At 46.3% G+C, this 10,582-nt stretch overlaps 1 long non-coding RNA gene across 1 annotated transcript; it reads right to left on the bottom strand.

Annotated features, from left to right (window-relative positions):
• Window positions 1-455: 455 nt before the first annotated feature.
• LOC147027025 (uncharacterized) lies at window positions 456-9,878 on the bottom strand. Its single transcript, XR_015057950.1, has 4 exons — window positions 9,380-9,878; window positions 8,923-8,963; window positions 1,028-1,091; window positions 456-878 (listed from the first exon to the last, which is right to left on the bottom strand). It is a non-coding gene; the product is annotated as an uncharacterized LOC147027025 (long non-coding RNA).
• Between the last annotated feature and the right edge of the window lie 704 nt (window positions 9,879-10,582).

The following is a 10,582-nucleotide window of genomic DNA, read 5'->3' as shown; positions in this document are numbered from 1 at the left end:
AGGCAAAATGGTTAGAACTAAAACAGCAGCATTGTAATAATTAATTATTGCTATTATCAATGATTCGTTTGTCCCATTATGAATTGTTAAATATGCTGATTGTGACGAAATCCTTTGGTATTTATTTGTTTTATTTTTACAAGACCGAATGGATGAACTTTTGTGATCGATTTCAAGGAAATGATTTATATACGTTGATCATCATCTGATATATTAATGTATGCTCCGCTGGTTGCATCATCATTGAGGCGTGGCTATGGGATGCTGCTTCATGGAGTTTTACCTGCGAGTCTGGGAAGGAATTCTGCCTTTGGAGAGGGCACCGGTAGACGGTGATCGACCCTTTTCAAAAGGTACTGTCGGATCTTTAACATCCACCGGTCTAGGGCTATCAGACGGGACACCCAGCTTAAAATACCCAACGACGGGGGAACGCACTCAATGAAGCACCAGGATGACGGGTCATGTTGGGAATCAAAAGAAAACTAGACAGCTCCAAGGTGAGTGTGCTACCTTTGAGCTGAATTGACACCCCACTTCAACACTTACACCTCCATCAAAACATTATTTGTTTTTATCTGGGATAATGGCCAGAAATGGTCAATTATGGCCAGAGATTATGGCCAAAGAAGGATACAAGTGCACCCATGATTCCTGCCTTGCATTTCTCAACAGTATTTGGGACGGAGGGCACCCCATAATCCCCAACCTTCAAAATCCTGGATCAGCCCTTTGTGAATGACGTGGTTAGCAGCATACAAATTGCTATAAATAATTGGGTATGTGTATGGTCTCGATACAATACCACAACAAAACGACAAAAGATGGATGATGTAATATGGAGCTAAGCCACCACCTTGAGGGACTGCAGGGAAGACCTGGATTGGACAGACACAGTGAGGGGATTGCATCCCAATGTGAAAAGAAGAACAAGTGAAGATTTGGATTTGCACGAGTTAACACAAAAGGAGTGAATGACAATTGATGAAAAGATGAGAAGTGCTGGAGTTTGGTAAGGGTGACGCACTGGTAGGGCAGGTATGAGAGACCAGATGAGATGATGAAGGAGATTGACAGCCGCCAAGCTTGTCCTGTGGGTGATCGAGGAACAGGTCTTGTGCAACTTTTCAGTCAATTCCGTCCAAGGCAAAATTAACTTTTCATCAATATACCGAGAAACCTCAGCAGTTTAAACAGTCAGTGAATGTCATGCCGTCAAAGGACATTACCGACAATCTCCGGAAATATTCCACACTCTATTGGGAACAAATTCCCCAACAACAGCCTGGTGGATCCAGGTTAACTGCTAATATATATATATATATATATATATATATATATATATATATATATATATATATATATATATATATATATATATATATATCAAAATGTGTGGAGCATGAAAAATATGCCCCCCATCGATGTGTGATGAGCACTCCCCCAATATACTTTCAAGGTAAATTGTTTGAAACATTCAAACCCAGCAAATGGTATCGCAAGATTCATGTAATGACTACCGGTAACAGTAACTCACATTGCAACATTGCAGTTGAGAATATAGAACAATCAGATCACAAAGTTATGGCTGCTGCAATATGTTCTTACTTTGCATGAGTTGGAGGAGATTTACAACCATCGAACCCTTCATCACTCCCAGCGTATTTGCCATCTCTATCGAGCTGTCAAGTCCAGCCATGGGAGGTCTGTCGAGAACTTGGAAGAATCGAATCTCGCAAAACAAGCCGTCCTGCCAACATCTCTGTCAGATGTATCTGCCAGTTTTCTTATGAACTAGCCGAACCCTTGATATGGACATAATTAATGTGTTATACTGTTGAAGATTCGGCGGCGCTTAACAGCACCGCCGTCTCAGGAGTTATAACGCCGGCTAGTTCGGCACAGGTCTCGGGTCACGTGCCTCAGATCACGATACCAAAGTACACCTGGGCCTTGCCAGTTGGGGATATACACCCCGGCTACAGACTGCGTTTGGTCAGAGACCGAGCGAAGTCTGCCGCAGTCTGTAGCCAGTTTGGTTTTAAATACAAATCGAGCGATTGTTCTTCAGCGCGACATGAATAAATTCAAGGCGGCAAATTTCGTATAACTCAGCCAGATTTATTGGGGACACCTCAGGAACACGACACAAGCAAAGCATTCACGACAATGTTATCATTCATCTATAACCCGCTCTTATCTATGGAGCTACGGATACGGGTTTCAAAGGGGGCCCTAGCAAGATAAGCCTAAGGCCTGGACAACATACATACAAGACACGGAGTACTTGGTGGTGCCTCATGGACGAGAGGAAAAGTGTCGAAGGCACGAATGCGGCTTGTGACAAGCCGATGTGGTCAGATTCAAGCGCCCAGCTCGAGCATGCAGCGTTGCAAGATGGCGCTTGTACTCCTATTGGCATCGTTCGCGCATGCCGCGTGGCAAGATGGCAGTGACGTCCTTTTGTCGGCACCGCTCACGCACCAGCCTCAGCGCGTCCAGCCCCTGTAAGGTCAACAGCACAGGAGAGAAAGATCTATGGTGTGTTCCAGCTGGTTTCTCACAAGGTCCAGTCTGCGAATCGAGGCCTGGCCTGTACACCAGACCAGGCCAAATCTGGGTGTTGGACTCCGCAGGTGGATCAACGGGATCAAAAGACGTGGTCCAGCCATGCAGGGAGCAAGGACAGTCAGAGGCCCCGTGGCTGGACTCAGGATGAACCTGTGGATGGCCTGCATGCTGTATCCATGGCCGAGGAGGAACATCCGGCCAAGCCACTCCTCATAACGCAGATCGCAAACTGACAAAAAAACAGTTCCTCTTGCCTTTTGGGGCGGGCCTCTTTGGACCACCTCCGGGGACACGTGATTGGTCCATCATTCAAGTTTGCAGCAGCTCTCCGCCAATGGGTTGCTGGCACGTCTTGTTGACTGACTGTGTCAGGGCACTGGGTGGGGGCTGGTTCGGAGGGGAGATGGAAAAAAGAAGGCGCCTCTCAGTACACCACCACTGTATGAACACTAGACCGCCTGCTACACCTCCCGGCACATATGTAACGTCCGATTACCAAACAACCTGGCTAAACATGCATTTAAGGGGGGATCTGAGTTAATCCTATATATATATATATATATATATATATATATATATATATATATATATATATATATATAACCCACTAAGGGCTCATTTCCGCAACACTAACCCCACCTTTCTCCCGAGGCTCTCCCGGGCCTCCATTTGGGGCAGCCCACAGTCATGGCCCTGTCTAATGTACAGCACAAATCTCCCATTTACTCTAACCCACAATATTGGAAGCACTTAACTCCAAAAACCAAAGTGTCACAGTAAGATTGGCATGTCCCTATCCTAGTGTGTCGGATCACTAATCTAACAAACAAATTCACACTCTATGCACACTACTTAACATTCTAATTATGGATTTGAATGGGAGGGCATTCAATTTTACTTTTAACACCAATATTTGCATAGGAGCAGGACATTCAAAAGTTCAAAGTTCCCCAACGTGTTCACTCCTTCATGCCCCCTCCTGGCAGTATTGTCTATTCACCCCTGAGGGTTTCCTCACTTCGTGGTCCTATTGGCCTCTCACCAGGGGAGTTCAGTCAGTCCAGTGGCCAAATCTCACAGAGAGTTCTTCGGCCCACTGAGCCCACAAAATGGCATGCATCTTCGGCCGCAACGGCCCACAAAAGCTCTTTGGCCTCAATGGCACACAAAAATGCTTCGGCCCATATGGCCCACAAAATGACTTCGGCCCATATGGCCCACAAAATGATTTCTCGGCCGCAATGGCCTACTCACGAGCAGCAGCAGGCAACAAGCCCTGCATTGGACAGCAGGTGGCACGGTGATATCGATGGTGAGCAAATGCAGTTTGGAGGCGTTCTTGAGGGCGCAAGTGGGTGTGATGACCTCAGACCAGGTGAGATGTAGAGTACCCTTAACCTTCCTTGCCTGACTTGCTTTGGCAGGACATGTTTTGGTATCGTCTTCTTAATAAGTTCTTTTTTTTTAGCAGACAGGATGGTGTGTTTCTTAATCAACTGTTATCTTCGTGGGTGTGTGCTCATGACACACTGGTGGCCTCTCTGGCACTTGGAGAGGGTGACCTAGCCTGGCCCTTGTTAATAAATTTTCCCATCAACACGACTCGTACCAGGTGTCATGCCTGAATGGTGCGGAGGAGAGTTCATCGAACCTAACCATTTACTTCTAGCTCTAAACAATGAAACAAAACCTGCTATGGCTAGAATGACCATCATGACCAATTTTTCCCAACCTGGCACACTGTTCCATTCTTTTAAACTTGGGCAAGGCCCTTATTTGTCTTTTTTCATTTGGTGGTGCCAGGCATAACTTGCTGGCTGGGGAATGTGACTACTACTAGGCCTCTTTGCCTGCTTCCAATTGGGGGTGGGGGACACCCAGCGACCTCGGGGTTCACCTGAGCGTGCTTCTGGCACTCCTAACTAAGGGGTGGCTCTCTAGCCCCCATACTGTGCTCTCCTAGCACTAAAACCTACTGTGCTCCCCTGGCACTAAACCCTACTGTGCTCTCCTGGCACTAAAACCTACTGTGCTCTCCTGGCACGAAACCCTACTGTGCTCACCTGGCACTAAAACCTACTGTGCCCTCCTGGCACGAAACCCTACTGTGCTCACCTGGCACTAAAACCTACTGTGCTCTCCTGGCACGAAACCCTACTGTGCTCACCTGGCACTAAACCCTACTGTGCTCTCCTGGCACTAAACCCTACTGTGCTCTCCTGGCACTAAAACCTACTGTGCTCTCCTGGCACTAAACCCTACTGTGCTCTCCTGGCACCAAACCCTACTGTGCTCTCCTGGCACTAAAACCTACTGTGCCCTCCTGGCATGAAACCCTACTGTGCTCTCCTGGCACTGAACCTACCGTGCTCTCCTGGCATCTCTGGAAGCCTTCACCTGCCAGGAGCCCCCAAAGCCCTGGCGCCCTCTCTCCCGACTCACCAACTTCCAATACCATGTCACACTCCCAGCCAGTACCACCATACCTTGGCCTGCACCTACCCCTAGCAGCCCGCCTGCACGATGGAACAGCAGCCAGAATCCATATCAAATCCTCTAAGTCCCCCGAACCTACACTAACTTGGTTAGGAGACTCCTACCAACAGGGTACATTGTTCGCACTCACTCACATTGTTCGACACGAATAATCTAGGGAGCTACTCTCCTCATTCGCACCACCACGCCATTCACCCCAAACACTTCAGTCATTCATTCCACAGTGCCACACACCCAGTCCACAACACCATCCAACACCTTTCACTTTTATGTTAAAACAAAAACACACTAGTCCTTCAGATCCCACTTGGTCATTAAATTTGACTGATACACTTTTTTATCAAACCCCAATCAATTTGTCACTACGTCCGTCCTCCGCTGGCCTCCTCCATACTGCCCTAATCATTTATTTCCAACCATTTTAACAAAACATCAAAATCTCTTCACCAGCCCCATGGAACCTCTGCATGGTTCCAACCAGGCATTTCAGTCTTTCCTCAAACAAGTCACTCTTTTTCATCCACTTGTTTCAGGTGTGTTTAACGCTCCGCCTGTGATCTCCAGTATTTTTTTTAAATTATTATTATTTTTTTAATCACCCAAATCCACTCATGCCACTCTTATCCCTTCTGTCAGTCTCTCAACTTGCAATCACTCTCGATATAATTTTCAATCAAAATTTTTACATCCCAATATGGCCTGCTTCTTTGGCTCATTGGAAGGGGAGTGAGGGAAGGAATCCCTCATTACCCATTACATGAACCCGTCACCTTTCTGCCACGGCTCAAAGGGGTCACGTCTCAATTGGGGTTGTGGTCCACCCCCTCCTTTTCTCCAGGGTTCGCGGAAGTCAGGCAAACCCCAATCGGGGGGGAGCAGCCTCCCCCTCTTTTCTCCAACTCCCTCAAGACAGATAAACCCCATTCAGCTAGCCGAACGCCTCGTGTCCTCAGAGAGGTTTGAAGACCAAGTGACACACGCCAGTGCCACTAGCTACTCATCTGCACTCCACCCCGAAGTTCCTGTGAGGCTGAGAGAGAAATTAAAATCCAATTTCTAAAGCCTGCTCCTGGATGTAGCACCTCTAACTCTGTAAGAATCCATGCAGAGCTGTCCATTATGGTTTTTGTCCCCTCTGTCAAGTCCTATCCTGGTGGCATTTCAATTTCCCCTTACGCCTCTAACCTATTTCCAACGTCACCATTCATTCCACGCTCAGGACTCCCACACTCAGCAGGCGCCACATTCCAAGGTTAGGTGTTGACATTCCACACCTTCAACCTTGCCTGCGTACTGACCAACTGCCTCGCACTCCAGGGTTACAGTCTCGACCACCACGTAAGTACCCACACGTTTCGGCCTTGGCAGCACACACCGGTGCTGTAGTCTGGACTGTGTGCTCACAGCATTCATTCACAGGCACACACACACACACACACACACACACACACACACACACACACACACACACACACACACACACACACACACACACACACACACACACACACACACACACACACACACATTCAGGGGTCACACATGCATGCACCCCATCAGACAGAGTCTCTTCATTAACACAAAATCCATTTCCTAACTTAAGCTCATCGTCCGCACCATGTATGCATGTGCCCTCGTACCTGCTTCCTTCCAGAGTCACCTCGGTCTGGTTGCGTCTCTCCAGCAGGTTGCTCATCATCGGTTCACCACGCTCCTCTGGGGCTGGCAGCTCCACATGCTGGACCTGCTCAAAATGTGTTTCATTCATCAACAACCCCGTATGCCCCCTCAATGTCTCCTTCACCAGGGTTTGCTCTAATTGTTGTTTCATCCAACGAGTGATGTCAATCAAGTCCCGCACCACTAACATTCCTCCTTGTGGTGATGTCACACATCCCACTTTATTGTGCTATCCCACTTCTGACACCAGAAGTTGAAGATTCGGCGGCGCTTAACAGCACCGCCGTCTAAGGGGTTACAACGCCGGCTAGTTCGGCACAGGTCTCGGGTCACGCGCCTCAGATCACGATACCAAAGTACCCCTGGGCCTTGCCAGTTGGGGACAAACACCGCGGCTACAGACTGGGTTTGGTCAGAGACTGAGCGAAGTCTGCCGCAGTCTGTAGCCAGTTTGGTTTTAAATACAAATCAAGCGATTGTTCTTCAGCGCGACACGTATAAATTAAAGGCGGAAAATTTCGTACAACTCAGCCAAATTTATTGGGGACACATCGGGGAACACGACACAAGCAAAGCATTCACGACAATGTTATAATTTATCTATAACCCGCTCTTATCTAGGGAGCTACGGATACGGGTTTCGAAGGGGGCTCTAGCAAAATAAGCCTTAGGCCTGGACAACATACATACAAAACACGGAGTACTTGGTGGTGCCTCATGGACGAGAGGAAAAGTGTCGAAGGCACGAATGCGGCTCGTGACAAGCCGATGGTGTCAGATTCGAGCGCCTAGCTCGAGCATGTAGCGTGGCAAGATGGCGCTCGTACTCCTATCGGCTTCGCTCGCGCATGCCGCTTGGCAAGATGGCGGTGACGTCCTTTTGTCGGCACCGCTCACGCACCAGCCTCGGCGCGTCCAGACTCTGTAAGGTCGACGGCACAGGTGAGAAAGATCTATGGTGTGTTGCAGCTGGTTTCTCACAAGGTCCAGTATGCGAATACAGGCCTGGCCTGTACACCAGATGAAGCCAAATCTGGGTGTTGGACTCCGCAGGTGTATCGATGGGATCAAAAGATGTGGTCCAGCTGCGCAGGGAGCAAGGACAGTCAGAGGCCCCGTGGCTGGACTCAGGACGAACCTGTGGATGACCTGCATGCTGGATCCATGGCCGAGGAGGAACAGCCGGCCAAGCCACTCCTCATAACGCAAATCGCAGACTGGCAAAAAAAACAGTTCCTCTTGCTTTTCCGGGCGGGCCTCTTTGGACCACCTCCGGGGACATGTGATTGGTCCATCGTTCGAGTTTGCAGCAGCTCTCCGCCAATGGGTTGCTGGCACGTCTTGTTGACTGACTCTGTCAGGGCGCTGGGTGGGGGCTGGTTCGGAGGGGAGAAGGAAAAAAAGAAGGCGCCTCTCGGTACACCACCACTGTATGAACACTGGACAGCCTGCTACACCTCCCGCACACATGTAACGTCCGATTACCAAACACCCTGGCTAAACATGCATTTAAGGGGGGGATCTGGGCTATTCCTATATTTAGTAACCCACTATGGGCCCATTTCCACAACAATACAAGCAACAGACAATTCCTGCGCAGTAGACAAGACCATGTGTCATTCCTATGCCAAAAATCGGCACCTGCCACCATCGACCACTTCTACCCAGTTTCACAAACTGCCCACTTCTCGAAAATTGCAGAACACTTCATAGCACAGCGAACGATGGAAGCAACGAAGCTGAACCTTGACCCCAAACAGTTTGGACACATTAAAGGTGTCTCAAATTCACGATGTCTGATTGATATTGTGCACACATTTCATGAGCATGCACAAACACCAAGATCAATTTCGTCGATGACGCTTATAGATTTTTCTCAAACTTTCGATCACAGTGATCACACGATCGCTATTTCAAAACTCCTGCAAATGGGAGTCGATTTTTGTCTTGTTTCTTGGATAAGTGACTTCATTTCACATCGTAAACAGTGGGTTAAGTATGCTGACGAGGTCTCTGAATGGACATGCATTGATGCCAGTTCCCCAAGGAACAAAGCTGGGACCTGCTGTAGTTCTTGCCATTATCAACGATGCTGGCTACAGCAAATTTGCCACCGGTATTCACTGCTTCAAATATGTTGATGACCTTACATTTCTTGAAAAGAATAGTACTCACACTGAATGTTGTACGCCAGCTGTCCTTGAACAACTTCATAACTGGTCGGGAGAGAAAGGAATGTGTCTCAACTGCAAAAAGTGTCCAATTGTTGCCATCTGTTTCATTCGAAACAAGCCACCCCCTTCTCACCTGTCATGGAATGATGTTGAAATCCAAAATTGTAATATCATTAAACTGTTGGCATTCTTCATACAGGCAGATTTGAAATAGAATTACATGTCAGTTGTATTGTTAAAAGAGCTAAAACAGTCATTTACACATGATTTGGAAGTTAAAATATCACTCTCTCCCAAGTAACAATCTCGTAACGATTTTCATATCTTTTGTTCGCCCCATATTAGAATACGGAGCTCCCGTGCGATCGAGCGGAATGACAAAGCAGCGGCGCAATGCTGTTGAATTTGTTCATCAAAGAGCTTGTAGGCTTATTCTTGGTCCTACTCGGATTCGTTACCTGATTGTGTTCTGGAGTCACTTGAGAAGAGACGTGAACACCTTTGTTGTTCTTTCGCGAGATTGCTTCCAAATTTCAAACTTCACCAGTTGTGACCTGCAAGACAGATCTCAAAGCGGCTATCAGCTTCGAAAATAAAAAACAACTAACTGAGTTAAAATGTAAAACCACACGACTCAAGAACAACCCCATGGCATTTCTTATTTCAAAATGAATAAACTGCAGTGTTTGTCACACTTTGAACTTTGATGTGATGTGAATTGTTAAATATCGCAAAATTGTTTTGGTTTTTTTTGATGTTATTTTTATTCTTCGATGATGTCCCTTTTATTGTTTTATAATATTTTATTTGTTAAAATTGTCAATTGTAAAACTTACCTTGAAAGTTGAATATAAATAAACCTTTAATTAATTAATTATTTTTATTACTATCTCCAATGGATGGACGTAAATCCTGCAACACTTTCAGAAATGTCATTTCACACGCAGCAAGCTGCATTTTTGTACCCCATTTAATTTTTTTCTTTTCACAGTTTGAATTTGGAATGGTAATTTGTAGACACTGTGTTATATATATATATATATATATATATATATATATATATATATATATATATATATATATATATATATATATATATATATATATATATGTATATTATATGCACTATATATATTAGATGTATATTATACACACTATATATTATATGTATATTATAGACACTATATATTACATAAAAAGTGTATATCGTGGCTGGGTAGTGTGGCTCCACTAACAGGTCCGCCCATCTGCATACTCACCATATATATATATATATATATATATATATATATATATATATATATATATATATATATATATATTGTTGCGGTCAAGGATACCGAGACACCAGCTTGTCACTCAGGGGGGATTAATCCCCGGTTGTCCTCGGTGGAGCCGGACCTGGGGCCACCGCTCACGATTAACGTTATGGTACGGTGGGTTGTTTTAAAACCACGAACGCCACCCAGTCAACCACGAATTCCAGTGTCCACCGTCGAATTATTCCATTTAACTAGAGGTCACATGGTTACCTGAGCGGGGAGCGTGCCCTCGGCAAAGCACCAATATTATCTGATTAGATTTTAATTAGGGCGGCCGAGCGTTTTAACCGCTGGTGCGTGCCGACTATTTTTGGTCAAATCTGTGGTAATTACCTCCCA

Source organism: Eptatretus burgeri, chromosome 5 (assembly GCF_056783735.1).
Source record: "Eptatretus burgeri isolate ZD-2024b chromosome 5, Ebu_testis_v1, whole genome shotgun sequence".
NCBI classification, from domain to species: Eukaryota; Metazoa; Chordata; class Myxini; order Myxiniformes; family Myxinidae; genus Eptatretus; species Eptatretus burgeri.
This window is presented reverse-complemented; position numbering and strand designations above follow the sequence as displayed.